This window comes from Budorcas taxicolor, chromosome 11, assembly GCF_023091745.1.
Source record: "Budorcas taxicolor isolate Tak-1 chromosome 11, Takin1.1, whole genome shotgun sequence".
Lineage (NCBI taxonomy): Eukaryota > Metazoa > Chordata > Mammalia > Artiodactyla > Bovidae > Budorcas > Budorcas taxicolor.
Window position 1 is genome coordinate 32,559,052 of NC_068920.1, and position 17,030 is coordinate 32,576,081.

A 17,030-nucleotide genomic window follows, 5' to 3' on the forward strand; every position below is an offset into this window, starting at 1 on the left:
AGCGTTTTACATTTTTATATTTTTGCAAGTCTCCTTAGAAGATCACTGGATGTTTATGCTTCCTTCTTGTTAAATCCATTATTTTGGTTGAAATCTATGAAAATAAAAAGTCCACACATACGTAATAGTATTTAAATAACTTTTCAGATAATATATCTAAGTTCCTCTTTGATCCAAAACGAAAACTACAAAAGTGGTAGTTTCTCAAAGATTATTTTCTTTTTCTTCTTCTTCTTTTTTTTTTTTTTTTTTTGAACTTTTGAAAACTGTTATTTTACATACGAAGAGCTAGTATTATTTCCTCCTGAGGTTGATGTGCTGGATGAGTCCTCTAAGAAAGTTCTGTTAGTCCAACTTAATGAAGCTTATGTCCTTCGCATACTGACGAAACACTGGCAGCACATTTCCGGATAAGGCACATATTTCCATATCAGACCATGCCGGTTTGAGCAGACCCGGCAAGAGCGAGAACCCTGGCCGAATTTGCTGGTGAGCCATGTTGCTTTCTCGGCTGCAACGAGGTAAAAGGCTCAAAGGTTATTTTCAAAGTGGACCTGAAATGATATTATTGAATATTTCAATTACACTAAAATTCATCAGCTTATTTTGCACACTGACTGTCTTATATACTAATATAAGATTTTTTAAAACTAATACAATGCTTCACCAAGTTTTGTAGATCTTCCAGCGTCATTCATTTTTTGAAGTAAACATTGTATTCCATGAAAGAGAGGCTAGTTCAGCTCACCCGAGTTATTTTCCTTGGGACAGAATACTTTGGAATGCAGCATAAGTGCTTGATGTGTACTTACTATGTAATCTTAGAAGATTTTTTTAGAAAACTAATCTGCATTTTGAAATATGACCATAAGCCTTTAGATTTTCCTTTAAAAAAAAGCAGCTCATTTTTGCAATAAGAAACACAACATAGCAATATCTGTGCAAGGCCTATGTTAAGATTAGAACACCATCTTTAGAACTTCATCTAAGTATGAGAATTTTGAGTGGCCAATATTCACACCGGGTTTTCTTAAGTTACTCTAACACAAGTGCATAATAGCAGATTGTAGAAGTAACATGCCATTCTGTGCCCTATTCTAACATGATATATTTACTTCTGTTCCTCTTGCAGTGTATCAGATCTTTTACAGCATCATCAGAGTAAAGCTAATGTTCACCAAGCACACTCATTTCAAAGAAAAAAACATAATCTCTTTTATGGCAGAAGTTTACCATTCATTGGTCCAGGAAACCATCACCATTAAGTTAAGAAATGTAGAGCTTTACTTGTCCATGTAATTCTTGCCTTGTCAATTAAGTCTCATCCTTAAACTTTAGCTCCATCAGTTCAGTTCACTTCAGTCGCTCAGTCTGAATCTGCAGTGATTTTGGAGCTCCCCAAAATAAAGTCTGACACTGTTTCCACTGTTTCCCCATCTATTTCCCATGAAGTGATGGGATACCAGGTGGCAATAAAACATGGTATTAAAACAGTCCAGGGTGAGGTGGGGTCGTGGTGGACAGAGGGGGGCCAGGCTCACAACTTCTTTACATTATGCTAATAGCAGCACAAACACATTCAGATGACTTCTGCAGAAAGAGAAGTCAGATCTTCAAGTCATAATGCAGGGGTGGGATATGGAATCTTGCACCACTCAGTCCCCACAAGGGAGCTGTTTCACACTGGGAAAGAAAGGAATCATGAACCAGTGTAAGTCAGTCATGTAAGGGCTCACATTCTCCACAGCCCCCCACATGCTCACATGTCCCACTCAAAGACCCCCACCACCCAGTGTGTCCCCCCTGCACCAACCCCTCCCCCAGTCAAGACCCTCCAGTGTCTCACCTTTAGGATCCATGAGAGCTCTGGTCACACATCAGAGCCCTGGGCACTATCACAGCCTGGGGGAGAACAAGACCAGGATGTGGTCAGAACCCACAGGAGAGAAACTAGAGAAGGAACTTTGAGGAGGGCGAGCCCCCCATGGCCTCTTGTCTGCACTCTCAGAAGAGTCTCAGGAATCACAGCCCCTCTGTACTTGCTTGCAGCCTGAGTGCAGTTACCTCCATTTTCACCTGCAAGAAGAAAACATCTCGTGAGAATCCATGGAGAAGACTGAATCATGATACCCTAGAGAAACCCTCTAGTTCTGGATCCCAGGGAACTTTCTGGAACTGTAACCAAAAATCCAGGACAGAATCAGGAATATAAAGAAAGGAGATGTGGGGGGACTGGACCATCTCCAACCCTTCTAGAGGTCTGAACTCAGTGGGGACTTTCCCCTCTGATCTTCAAGTGCTGAGAAACAGGCCCCAACTGGAATTATGAAGGTAAAAAATCTATTTTTCATTTTCACATGTACTTTACAAAAGGGTCAATGTTAGCATCAGCTCCAGACCAGCAAGCCCATATGTATGGATGGTATTTCCCAGGAACAAGGCAGGCAAACTTCTACCTGGACTTGAAACCTCTCAGTGAGACAAGAAAACTCAGATCCTTCCCTCCCTTCCCTACCTGAGCGCTTCTTCCTCCAGATCACAGCTCCAGCCACCACAGCCACCATGAGGAGAACCAGCCCAACAATGATCCCCATGGTGAGGAAGGAGGTCTGAGGAGGTTCTGTGGAGGAAAAGGAAGAGGCCCTGACCTCAGGCTTGAGTCCTGACCTTTGAGTCCTGAAGGGCTCCTGCTTTATCTCAGAAAAGCTCCATCCCATCCCCCTCCTTACCCCATCTCAGGGTGAGGGGCTCCTGAAGCCCCTCGTGCTGCACAGGGCACGTGTATCCCTGCTCCTCTCCAAAAGGCACCACCAGGGCTGCCCACTTCTGGAAGGTTCCATCCCCTGAAGGCCTGGTCTCCACAAGCTCCATGTCCTGGCTCTGGTCCTCCCCATCACGCTGCCATGTCAGTGAGAGCTCCTCAGGGTAGAAGCCCAAGGCCCAGCACCTCAGGGTGACCTCATGCTCAGAGATGGGGTGACAGGTCACATGTGCCTTCGGAGGCTCTGAGGAAGAAGAATCAGAAAATTCACAGTTTATTTTACTCCCATGGGCCACGGAGGAAGCATCACATGACCATTCTAAGAAATGATGAGAAAGTGAGTTTGAAAAGAAAAACCACAAACCCCAGACACCAGCCTGGGCTCTGGTGTCTGGGAAAATCTCCTAGTCCTTGTAAAGTTCTGGAGTCAGGGTGAGAGCCAAGGTAGGATGCTCCACCTTAAGGGGGAGAATACAGAGCAATGGTCCTGACTTTGTTGGAAACTGAATGACTCAGAAAAGCTGGAGTCTGGCCTCTTATGATGCTCTAGTCTGAGAACAGGCCTTGAGAAAGTCACCAGTCACAAGATGGCGGGCAGGGTGAAAGTCAAGAGTCACAAGATGGCGGGCAGGGTAAAAGGGCACCGCTGACCAGTTATTTCAGGGATGGTTTCCTGCTTCTTCCCCAAAGGCACTGGATTCCTTAATTGTCCAGAGAAACGAAACTACTGGCAAGTCACCGTCTTGTACAGAATATGAAAACCTGGGCACATTCCTCCCTCTCCTGACAAGAACCTGGCGCGCTGTTCCCACAGGGACCCCACTTTCTTCTCCTCGTGGGAAGCCAGCTCCAGCCCGAGGGGAGGACGGGGCGGCCCCGCGCCCCTCGTACCTGCGCGCAGCAGCGTGTCCTTCCCCTTCTCAAGGTATCTGCGCAGCCACTCCACGCACCGGCCCTCCACGTAGTTCCTGCGAGCCTCCGCCTCACCTGCCGCCTCCCACTTGCTCTTGGTGATCTGAGCCGCCGTGTCCGCCGCGGTCCAGGAGCGCAGGTCTTCGTTCAGGGTGATGTACTCTCTGCCATCATAGGCGAACTGAGGACTGATCATACCCGCGGAGGAGACGCCTGTCTGGCCCCACGTTGCAGCCATACATTTCCTGGAGGGAGTCTGACCCTGACCCGCCCAGACCATCCGCAGGGATTAAATCCAAACTGAAATGAAACCAGGTCAAGTCCCCTTGAGCTCCTCCTGGGTCGGTGGGGAGCGGCGGATCCCTCAATGTTGGGGTGACCCTTGGACCTGCAGACTCAACATCAGTCCTTCCAATGAATACCCAGGACTCATCTCCTTTAGGATGAGCTGGCTGGATCTCCTTGCAGTCCAAGGGACTCTCAAGAGTCTTCTCCAACACCACAGTTCAAAAGCATCAGTTCTTCAGCACTCAGCTTTCTTCATAGTCCATTCTCACAGTCATACATGACTACTGGAAAAACCATAGCCATTTTTAGGCAGACCTTTGTTGACAAAGTAATGTCTCTCCTTTTTAATATTTTGTCTATCTAGGTTGGTCATAACTTTCCTTCCATCGAGTAAGCATCTTTTAATTTCATGGCTGCAGTCATCATCTGCAGTGATTTTGGAGCCCCCCAAAATAATGTCTGCCACTGTTTCCCATCTTTTGCTATGAAGTGATGGGACCGGATACCATCATCTTAGTTTTCCGACTGTTGAGCTTTAGGACAACTTTTTTACTCTCCTCTCTCACTTTCATCAAGAGGCTTTTTAGTTCCTCTTCACTTTCTGCCATAAGGGTGGTGTCATCTGCATAGCTGAGGTTATTGATATTTCTCCTGGCAATCTTGTTTCCAGTTTGTGCTTCTTCCAGCCCGGCGTTTCTCATGATGTACTCTGCATAGAAGATAAATAAGCAGGGTGACAATACATAGCCTTGACGTACTCTTTTTCCTATTTGGAACCATCAGTTCAGTTCAGTTCAGTCACTCAGTCGTGTCCAACTCTTTGCGACCCCATGAATCGCAGCACGCCAGGCCTCCCTGTCCATCACCAACTCCCAGAGTTTACTCAGACTCGCGACCATCGAGTCAGTGATGCCATCCAGCCATCTCATCCTCTGTCGTCCCCTTCTCCTGCCCCCAACCCCTCCCAGCATCAGAGTTTTTTCCAATGAGTCAACTCTTCACAAGAAGTGGCCAAAGTACTGGAGTTTCAGCTTTAGCATCATTCCTTCCAAAGAAATCCCAGGGCTGATCTCCTTCAGAATGGACTGGTTGGATCTCCTTGCAGTCCAAGGGACTCTCAAGAGTCTTCTCCAACACCACAGTTCAAAAGCATCAATTCTTCGGCGCTCAGCTTTCTTCACAGTCCAACACTCACATCCATACATGACCACAGGAAAAACCATAGCCTTGACTAGACAGACCTTGGTCAGCAAAGTAATGTCTCTGCTTTTCAATATGCTATCTAGGTTGGTCATAACTTGTCTTCCAAAGAGTAAGCGTCTTTTAATTTCATGGCTGCAATCACCATTGGCAGTGATTTTGGAGCCCCAAAAAATAAAGTCTGACACTGTTTCCACTGTTTCCCCATCTATTTCCCATGAAATGATGGGACTGGATGCCATGATCTTCATTTTCTGAATGTTGACCTTTAAGCCAACTTTTTCACTCTCCTCTTTCACTTTCATCAAGAGGCTTTTGAGTTCCTCTTCACTTTCTGCCATAAGGGTGGTGTCATCTGCATATCTGAGGTGATTGATATTTCTCCCAGCAATCTTGATTCCAGCTTGTATTTCTTCCAGTCCAGCGTTTCTCATGATGTACTCTGCATAGACGTTAAATAAGCAGGGTGACAATATACAGCCTTGACGTACTCCTTTTCCTATTTGGAACCAGTCTGTTGTTCCATGTCCAGTTCTAACTGTTGCTTCCTGACCTGCATACAGATTTCTCAAGATGCAGGTCAGGTGGTCTGGTATTCCCATCTCTCTCAGAATTTTTCACAGTTTATTGTGATCCACACAGTCAAAAGCTTTGGCATAGTCAATAAAGCAGAAATAGATGTTTTTCTGGAACTCTCTTGCTTTTTCCATGATGTTGGCAATTTGATCTCTGGTTCCTCTGCCTTTTCTAAAACCAGCTTGAATATCAGGGAAGTTCACGGTTCACATATTTTTGAAGCCTGGCTTGGAGAATTTTGAGCATTACTTTACTAGCATGTGAGATGAGTGCAATTGTGCGGTAGTTTGAGCATTGTTTGACATTGCCTTTCTTTGGGATTAGAATGAAAACTGACCTTTTCCAGTCCTGTGGCCACTGCTGAGTTTTCCAAATTTGCTGGCATATTGAGTGCAGCACTTTCACAGCATCATCTTTCGGGATTTGAAATAGCTCCACTGGACTTCCATCAGCTGCACTAGCTTTGTTCGTAGTGAGGCTTTCTAAGGCCCACTTGACTTCACATTCCAGGATGTCTAGCTCTAGATGAGTGATCACACCATCGTGGTTCTCTGGGTCGTGAAGATCTTTTTTGTACAGTTCTTCCGTGTATTCTTGCCACCTCTTCTTAATATCTTCTGCTTCAGTTAGGTCCAGACCATTTCTGTCCTTTATCGAGCCCATCTTTGCATGAAATATTCCCTTGGTATCTCTAATTTCCTTAAAGAGATCTCTAGTCTTTCCCATTCTGTTCTTTTCCTCTATTTCTTTGCATTGATTGCTGAAGAGGCTTTCTTATCTCTCCTTGCTATTCTTTGAAACTCTGCATTCAGATGCTTATATCTTTCCTTTTCTCCTTTGCTTTTCACTTCTCTTCTTTTCACAGCTATTATTAAGGCCTCCCCAGACAGCCATTTTGGTTTTTTGCATTTCTTTTCCATGGGGATGGTCTTGATCCCTGTCTCCTGTACAATGTCACGAACCTCATTCCATAGTTCATCAGGCACTCTATCTATCAGATCTAGGCCCTTAAATCTATTTCTTACTTCCACTGTATAATCATAAGGGATTTGATTTAGGTCATACCTGAATGGTCTAGCGGTTTTCCCTACTTTCTTCAATTTAAGTCTGAATTTGGCAATAAGGAGTTCATGATCTGAGCCACAGTCAGCTCCCGGTCTTGTTTTTGTTGACTGTATAGAGCTTCTCCATCTTTGGCTGCAAAAAATATAATCAATCTGATTTCGGTGTTGACCATCTGGTGATGTCCATGTGTAGAGTCTTCTCTTGTATTGTTGGAAGAGGGTGTTTGCTATGACCAGTGCATTTTCTTGGCAAAACTCTATTAGTCTTTGCCCTGCTTCATTCTGCATTCCAAGGCCAAATTTGCCTGTTACTCCAGGTGTTTCTTGACCTCCTACTTTTGCATTCCAGTCCCCTATAATGAAAAGGACATCTTTTTTGGGTGTTAGTTCTACAAGGTCTTGTAGGTCTTCATAGAACCGTTCAACTTCAGCTTCTTCAGCATTATGGGTTGGGACATAGACTTGGATAACTGTGATATTGAATGGTTTGCCTTGGAAACGAACAGAGATCATTCTGTCGTTTTAGAGATTGCATCCAAGTACTGCATTTCGGACTCTTTTGTTGACCATGATGGCTACTCCATTTCTTCTGAAGGATTCCAGACCACAGTAGTAGATATAATGGTCGTCTGAGTTAAATTCACCCATTCCAGTCCATTTTAGTTTGCTGATTCCTAGAATGTCGACATCACTCTTGCCATCTCTTAGTTCCCCAAGGGAATCAGAGGTGTCCCTGGATCCCTAGAGTGGTGAACACACATTAGGACAATCAAGGGGGCTAAAGTGAGCACAAGAAGTTAGAACTGACAGTGAGATTTCATGTGAGGAATACCTGTGATCAGGGGGTCCTGGCTGAGGGATGATATGGGAAGGTTGTCAGTGTCCAGGGCCTGGCAGGTGAGGTAGCAGCCAATTTATGATTACTTCCTGTCAGGATGGCTCCAGAAGAGTTCCAATTTCAAATACATTCTCAAATCTGTCAGGTCCTGATCCCAAATGTATTCATTTAGCAGGTATAGACTCTGCTCCCACATGGCTGAGTAGCGCTTGTAATGGAATACAGTGAAGGTTGTTGTTATCATCAGTTCAGTTCAATTCAGTGCAGTCACTCAGTTGTGTCTGACTCTTTGTGAGCCCATGAACCGCAGCACGCCAGGCCTGCCTATCCATCACCAACTCCTGGAGTTCACTCACACTCACGTCCTTTGAGTCAGTGATGCCATCCAGCCATCTCATCCTCTGTCATCCCCTTCTCCTCCTGCCCCCAATGCCTCCCAGCATCAGAGTTTTTTCCAATGAGTCAACTCTTTGCATGAGGTGGCCAAAGTACTGGAGTTTCAGCTTTAGCATCAGTCCTTCCAAAGAAATCCCAGGGCTGATCTCCCTCAGAATGGACTGGTTGGATCTCCTTGCAGTCCAAGGGACTCTCAAGAGTCTTCTCCAACAGTTGTCATAGTAGCAGGTAATTAAAACCATCACTTTATCTCTCTCCCATAGTTACTGTAAATATTCCTCATTGTTTGCACTCTGATGTTTCTTAGAATATGAAGGATTTTAGCAAAGTTCGCCCAGGAAGGCAGACTCAATGCTTTGGGGACAGGAGACAGTATGGGCTTGACCTTGACTACACTGAGCGGATCTTCCACTTTGGACGACTCCCATTGAGACAGACTGCCCCCCTTCACATGGCGTCAGGGGCATTCCCAATGTCTTCTGAGCAGAACACTTAGTACACAAAGACTCGTGCCACAAGTCTGTGGTAACATGATTGAAAAGCACCTCTAGTACATTACATAGACTGTTACACAGATAGATGTTTATGGATGGATAGAGAGAGAGAGGATGGACAGAGGCTACACACAGATTGAGAACTGGACACATAATTTTGTCATCCATGTGTCACAGGGACAACTTATGACAACTTATACTTGTTACTTGTAGTGGACTTTTATTAGCTTCCAAGTGAGATGAAAGAAGAAAAGCAAATCAATGTACCTTAAAGAAATCCTCCAAGTTCAAACATGTTCCGATTAAGGCTAACTTGGGAAAAAACAATTTTTGAATGGGGGACCGGCGGGGAGCGTGGGGCGGTTGGCGGGGGTGGGGTGGGGGGGTTGGGGGGGAGGGTTGGGACTGAGTGTTTGTCATAAGCAGCCATACTCTGTCCTCTGGTGGCCTTCTGTGAAAGAGCACAAGTGCTGTTGGCTCCATGGTTTTGTTAGCAAAGAAGCCAACATTTCCACTTGCCACCTTCACAGTTCTGCTCTCAGAGCAAATAAAAAGTTCTGAAAGATTCAGTATTTGGGGGTGCCTACTAGAGGAAGTGACTGTCTTGACTAGGACACAAGAGGCCGCTTCCCAAGGGTAGTGTTTCAGGGAGTGTTGATTGAGCCCCTGAGTCAGGCCCTGGGTCAGGCCCTAGAGGGGAGACCAGACAGGAGGTCTCTGCCTCAGGGGAACTGCAGGGGGAGGGTGGGAACACGCAGGGCTCACTTGTCTACACCCCAGCTCTGTGGTCTGCTGGGGAGAATTTATTTACAGGGCTGCAGTGGAGAAACAGACATAAAGAATAGACTTATGAACATGGGGAGAAGGGAGAAGAGGGTGAGATGTATGGAAAGAGTAACATGGACACTTACGTTACCATATGTAAAATAAATAGCCAATGGGAATTTTCTGTATGGCTCAGGAAACTCAAACCAGGGCTCTGTATCAACCTATTCAAAGAATGATGCTTTCATCATCATCTTTGTGCTGCTTCCCTGCTGGGAACATCATATAATTGGGGACCAACTCAGTCTCCAGCTTCCCTTTCCTCAGGACAGGGGGCTTCCAGGAGCTCCTGCATCTCAGAGACTACAGAAGATACTTTCACAATGTGGATTTAAGATGATGACTTAGGAAAGATAAGAATTTTTATACGTTTTAATTTTGTTTTACTGAAGTACAGTTGATTTATAATGTTGTGTTGATTTCTGCTGTACAGCAAAGTGATTCATTTATACATACATATATATTATTTTTTGTATTTTTACCATTGTGGTTTATTAAGGAAAGATAAGAATTGGTAATGTGTCAATCAGGAGTTATTAAAGCAAACCTGCTTTTTTTTCTGCATGTAGGTGGTGGTGAAAATAGTTACTATGTCAGTTTGCTATCCTAGTCTCCACTTTTTATGTGTTTTTTTAATATGACGGAAGTCACATAATGTAAACACCCCATTGTAACCATATTTAACGGCACAGTTCAGGGACATTAGGTACATTCACACTGTTGCGTTACTCTCACCATTATCCATCTCCTGAAATTTTCACCTTCCTAAACTGAAGCTCTGTCCCTATTAAATAGTAACTCCCCATTCCTCTTCTCCACCTTTCCACCCCCTAGCCCCTGGCATCTACCAATGTACTTTCTAACTCTATGAATTTGACTATTCTAGGTACCCACTCCAGTGTTCTTGCCTGGAGAATCCCAGGGATGGCGGAGCCTGGTGGGCTGCCGTCTATGGGGTCGCACAGAGTCGGATACGACTGAAGCGACTTAGCAGCAGCAGCAGCAGCAGCAGCAGGTACCTCATATAAGTGGAATCTGCACCCGATGTATATTAGAATGCATTTTTGAGGTTAATATATGTCCCAGGTGGCAATAGTGATTTAAAAAAAAAAAAAAAAAAAACGCCTGCCAATGCAGGATGTTTAAGAGACACAGGTTCAATCCCTGGGTCAGAAAGACCCCCTGGAGGAGGACATGGCAACCCACTCCAGTGTCCTTGCCTGGAGAATCTCCATGGACAAGAGGAGCCTGGTGGGCTACAGTCCATAGGGTTGCAAAGAGTTGGACACAACTGAAACGACTTAGTACGCACATGGTAACCCTATCTTTAGTTTTTTAAGGAACCTTCATGCTGTTCTCCATTGTGGCTGTATCAATTTACATCCCCACCAACAGTGTGGGAGAGTTTCCTTTCTCCACACCCTCTCCAGCATTTATTGTTCATAAATTTTTTGATGATGGCTATTTTGATCAGTGTGAGGTGATACTTTATTATAGTTTTGATTTGCATTTCTGCAAGGAGATCCAACCAGTCCATCCTAAAGGAGACCAGTCCTGGGTGTTCATTGGAAGGACTGATGCTGAGGCTGAAACTCCAAAAGTTTGGCCACCTCATCTGAAGAGCTGACTCATTGGAAAAGACCCTGATGCTGGGAGGGATTGAGGGCAGGAGGAGAAGGGGACAACAGAGGATGCGATGGCTGGATGGCATCACCGATGCCATGGACGTGAGTTTGAGTGAACTCTGGGAGTTGGTGATGGACAGGGAGCACTGGCGTGCTGCAATTCATGGGGTCGCAAAGAGTCGGACACGACTGAGTGACTGAACTGAACTGAACTGAACTGAATAATGATGTTGAGCATCTTTTCATGTGTTTGTTGGCCATCTGTTTGTCTTTGGAGAAATGTCTATTTAGGTCTTCTGTCTACTCTAAACAAAAAGTTTGGGTTGTTTGTTTTCTTGATATTGAGGTACATGAGCTGTTTGTATATTTTGGAGATTAATCCTTAATCAGTTGCTTCATCTGCAAATATTTTCTCCCATTCTGAGGGTTATCTTTTCATCTTGTTTCCTTTGCTGGGCAAAAGCTTTTAAGTTTCATTAGGTCCCATTCATCTATCTTTGTTTTTATTTTCATTACTACTGGAGGTGGATCAAAAAAGACCTTGCTGAGATTTATGTCAAAGAGTGTCCTATAGTCAATATCTTGTAATAACCTATAATAAAAAATAGTCTGAAAAATAATATATGTGTATTTATATAACCAAATCATCTTGCTGTGCCCCTGAAACATTGTAAGTCAACTATACTCCAAGAAAATATATATATTAAGAAAAACAAAGAGGATTTTCTGCCTATGTTTTCCCTTAGAGTTTTATAGTGTCTGGCCTTACATTTAGGTCTTTAATTCATTTTCAGTTTATTTTTGTGTATGGTATTGGGAAGTGTTCTAATTTCATTCTTTTACATGTAGCTGTCCTGGTTTCCCAGCACCACTTGTTGAAGAGACTGTCTTTTCTCCATTGTATATTCTTGCCCCCTTTGTTATAATTTAGGTGACTATAGGTACTTGGGTGTATCTCTGGGTTTTCTATCTATTTCCATTGATCTATATTTCTGTTTTTGTGCCAGTACCATACTGTTTAGATTACTGTAGCTTTGCAGTATAGTCTGAGGTCATGGAGCCTGATTCCTCCAACTCCATTTTTCTTTCCCAACGTTGCTTTGGCTATTTGGAATCTTTTGTGTTTCCATACAGATTGTACAATTTTTTGTTTTAATTCCATGAAAAATGTCATTGGTAATTTGATAGGGATTGCACTGAGTCTGCAAATTCTTTTGTGTAATATATTTATTTTCACAATATTGATTCTTCTTCCAATCAAAGAGCATGGTATCTCTCTCCATCTGTGTTATTTTTTTATTTCTCTCATCAGTGTCTTATAGTTTTCTGAATACAGATCTTTTGCCTCTTTAGGTAGGTTTATTCCTAGATATTTTATTCTTTTTATTACAGTGGTAAATGGGATTGTTTCCTTAATCTCTCTTCCTGATCTTTTGTTGTTAGTATATAAAAATGCAAGAGATTCTGTGCATTAATTTTGTATCCTGCCATAGTCTCTATGATTGTTACTTATACCTCAAAGCAAATTTCAACATAGTGAAAAGTCAAATAATATCTTAGATGCTATAAAAGTAGTTTTCACTTCATGGATCTCATGAAAAGTTCTCACTGACATCAAGGGTTCCACAGCCAGGGGGTCTCCCAACTGATCCCTGCCTTTGCTTCCTCTTCATTTCAGAGACTCCTTCCCCCTGAGCTGGACTCACTGCTTCCCAAACTTAGCTGAAAGCTCTGCCCTGCCCTCCTCGCCTCAGGAAAAGAGAACTCTCTCCTGAGTTCTCTACTCAGCCCCTAGTAAGTGATGCCAGAGAGTATCCTCAGTCTGGGAAGGGAGGTGGAGGGACAGGTGTTTCCTTTGGACCTGGGAAGAGTTTGTACTTGAAGGCTCCAGACCCACTCATAACCTAGTTTGGTTTTGTTACACACCAGCTTAATGTGTTCATATCCCATACAGAAATCTGACATAGTGTCTAAGAGGAATAATATTAGCCCTTTCATCCCTCATGTATCTAATGTATCTGACTTGAGGTCCACAAATCATGAAGAGCAGTCCAGTCTAACAAAACGTTCTGTGATGAAGGAATTGTTCTGTATCTGTGCTGTCCAGATCAGGTAGCCACTAGCCACACATGGCCATTTAGCACCTCATAAGTGGCTATTGTGCTGAGCACTTTCATTTTATTTGATTAGTTTTTAAATATTTTATTTATTTTATTGAATTATAGTTGATTAACAATGTTGTCCCTTGGACTGCAAGGAAATCCAAACAGTCCATTCTGAAGGAGATCAACCTGGGATTTCCTTGGAAGGAATGATGCTAAAGCTGAAACTCCAGTACTTTGGCCACCTCATGCAAAGAGTTGACTCACTGGAAAAGACTTTGATGCTGGGAGGGATTGGGGGCAGGAGAAGAAGGGGACGACAGAGAATGAGATGGCTGGATGGCATCACTGACTCGATGGATGTGAATCTGAGTGAACTCTGGGAGTTGGTGATGGACAGGGAGGCCTGGCATGCTGCGATTCATGGGGTCACAAAGAGTCGGACATGACTGAGCAACTGAACTGAACTGAACTGAACAATGTTGTGTCAATTTCTGCTGTACAGCAAAGTGACTCAGTTTACATATATATATATGTATATATATATATACTTTTTAATACTCTTTTTCATTATGGTTTAATCACAGGCTATTGAATATAGTTCCCTGTACCATACAGTTCGACCTTGTTGTTTATTTATTCTATAGATAATAATTTGCATCTACTAACTCCAAACACCCAATCCATCCCTCCCCCAGCCCTTCTCCCCCTTGGCAACTACAGATCTGTTCTCTGTATCTGTAAGTCTGTGCTTATTTTAATTTTATTTAATTTAAATAGCCATATGTGGCTAGTAGCTAGCACATTGGATAGTGCATATCTAGAGTGTTCTTACAGAGAAGGCAATGGCATCCCACTCCAGTACTCTTGCCTGGAAACTCCCATGGACGGAGGAGCCTGGTAGGCTGCAGTCCATGGAGTCGCTGAGTCAGACACGACTGAGTGACTTCACTTTCACTTTTCATTTTCATGCATTGGAGAAGGAAATGGCAACCCACTCCAGTGTTCTTGCCTGGAGAATCCCAGGGATGCGGAGCCAAATGGGCTGCCGTCTGCGGGGTCGCACAGAGTCCGGACACGACTGAAGCGACTTAGCAGCAGTAGCAGCAGAGTGTTCTTAATTTTCAGTCTCTTCCCCCAAAGGATACTGTGTGACTCATAGGCTGATACATATTAAAATAAAATCTTCACATAGAAACTCTTGTTAGAGTCTTAAAAGGCAGCATGCACAGAATATTTCATTAATATGTATTTTAACAACTAGCATGTTCAGACATTAAGTGGTCGTGGTTTAGTCCCTAAGTCATGTCCAACTCTTGCAATCCCATGGACTGTAGCCTGCCAGGCTCCTCTGTCCATGAGATTCTCCAGGCAAGAATACTGGCTGCTGCTGCTGCTGCTGCTAAGTTGCTTCAGTTGTGTCCAACTCTGTGCGACCCCATAGACGGCAGCCCACTAGGCTCCTCGGTCCCTGGGATTCTCCAGGCAAGAATACTGGAGTGGATTGCCATTTCCTTCTCTAGGGGGTCTTCCCGACCCAGGGATTGAATCCGGGTCTCCTGTATTGCAGGCAGATTCTTCACCCACTGAGCTATGAGGGAAGTTTATCACCTTAAGGTTGTAATTGTTCAAAACTGCCCATCACTGGAGATAATCCCTGTCTATATTACATTGAGCTTTTGGTGTTGTTTTCCTTAACTGGATAAACATAAAGAGATCACAGGCAGCAGAACCCAGAGACAGAGGGCTGCCCAGGTTGAGATGAGGAGATCCGGCACTTCAGCCCTGCCCCAGGTGTGCAGGGAACCTGTCCCCATGGGGCAGAGCTGAGGGTTGCAGGACAGTCTGTGCAAAGAGATGAATTTGGTGGAACAGCAAATGTGCTCACAGATGTTCATGAAGACAGGACTCTGGGGAGAGGTGGGAATGAGTTAAAATAAGTACAATAAAGCTAACATATTATTTATTTCAGGGAAAAGAAAGTTCTAATTATATCTGAAGGAGAGGGGTCTGTGAAAGAAGAACCAGAATGAAAAATGATACATAAAACTAAAAAACAGAGAAGGAGTATGGTAAGGGGCATGTTATTTAGAGGCATTGAGATGACAATCAGAGAATCAGGCAAAAGAACTAAAACAGCTGTCTCTGAGATTCAAGAGATGGGGTGACACGGAAGATTAGGGACATCAGTCTAGATATCAAGTCTATCTAGATATCAGAAGAGTTTTACTTTTGAAAACTATGTGCATATATTCATTAGATAAAAATAAAAAGGCAACCCAGTGGGTGAGAGAACTGTTTCTGCAAGGAAAGTCCTAGATATGGAGAAGTAGTTGGAAAAAAAACTGGACGCGGAGTGGTGGATGTTTATGGGAGGACTTTGTTATATTTAGTTAGTTTTGTTGGACTTTTTTTTTTTTTAGTGGAAGGAGTTGTAGCATGTTTGTGTGCAGGACTGAAGGAGCCAGTAGAGAGTGGGAAACTGATGACACAGGGGAGGATGGAGCCGGATCCTGTGCCCCTGCTGAGGGGCGGCCTTAGACAGGAGGGGACCGACCAGCATCAGTGTGGAAGGGGAGGATGCAGGTGCAGGGGTGGGAGTGCAGGAGGAGGAGGATGGACTTCTCACCTATGTCCCTCTTTCTTTTCTGAGTTTAAAAAGAAGCTCACCATTAACAACAGGGAGTGGGGAGGCAGAGGAGGGGATTGAGGAGGGAGATGGCGGTGAGAACAGCCTCTCAGGAGGTGTGAGAGTGAGCTGACCCAGAAAGCGGCATCTGGAGAGTACAGGGTGAGGCCACTGAGGTCTGAGCGCCTCCACTTAGAGAGAAAAAGTTCTGGCACCTGGGCAGCAGCAGGAAGATGTACAATAAAAAGACAAGGCAGCCAGATATCTCCAGTGTGTGGATTATCTCCCAACCTGACGTTAAAGGCCCTGCAGTCCTGGACCCAAATCTAACTTCTGGCCTTGATGTTGACCTAGGACTTCGGGGGTGACAGGTCAGGGAGGCTCCCCAGAGCCCCACAGGCTCCAGCTGAGCCAGGCCTCCAGCTAAACAGAATCAGCAGATTCTGGACATAAAACTGGACCCTGAGGAGAAGGAGGAGCGAAAAGCTGCCTTTGTCTCTCCCCTTCCATCCACAACCGGTAAACATGCACAACAAAACAGAAGTGCCTCTGCGCAACACCCCAGGATGCGGAGAACCCCACACAATGCGCGTAAAGTGGGTGGACAGGGACCCAGACGGGAGGCGGAGCCGAGGGAAGGGCAGGAGCGGAGCCCGCGATCCTGTTCTCCAGCTGCGGCCGCGGAGCCGGAAGCCCCGGAACCCCCAGCAGTAGCAGCAAGGTGACCCGGGAATCCAGCCTTCCAGCCTCAGCGGTGCCCAGGGAGGCAGCCACAGAAGTGGGTCCTGAGGCCCCAACCCACCAGCCACTGAGATGCCCATGACTTCGGCCTCTCCACCCCCAACTCACAGCAGCGGAGGAGAACCTGACCACACAGGACACGGCAGAGGTGCCTGCCCCGTCACAGCCGCCTGCATTCCCCCATCCCCCCCACGGGTCAGAGGATCCCCGACACAAGCGAAGGACCTGCTATCCCGGTTTACCAGGCAGCGAGGCCAGCGGCAGTGGCTTCAACAAGGAACCAAAGACTCTGGAGGCACAAGAAGCAATGAGGGGCCACACCCTTGACCGGGAACTGAGGTGCAGGGGTGGAAAGTGCCAGTTCTCAAGGGCAGGGAACCCAAGTGAGTGAAGGCGAAACCTGTCCTCTGGCGCCACCTCCTGCAAGAGAGGGGGAAAGCCTCTACTCTCTAATTCGTGGATTCGGAATCCTGCAGACGTGTTCCTTGGCTCTCAGGATTATCGTGGCTTCTCACACTCGCTGATGCCATCAAGAGCCTGCATCCAGGCACAGCAGGTGATCTGCAGGCTGAGAGGATG

The 17,030-nt window shown here is 45.1% G+C and overlaps 1 pseudogene; it reads right to left on the bottom strand.

Annotated features, from left to right (window-relative positions):
* Positions 1-1,870: 1,870 nt before the first annotated feature.
* On the bottom strand, positions 1,871-16,531 carry LOC128055597 (BOLA class I histocompatibility antigen, alpha chain BL3-7-like; annotated as a pseudogene).
* Positions 16,532-17,030: the final 499 nt, after the last annotated feature.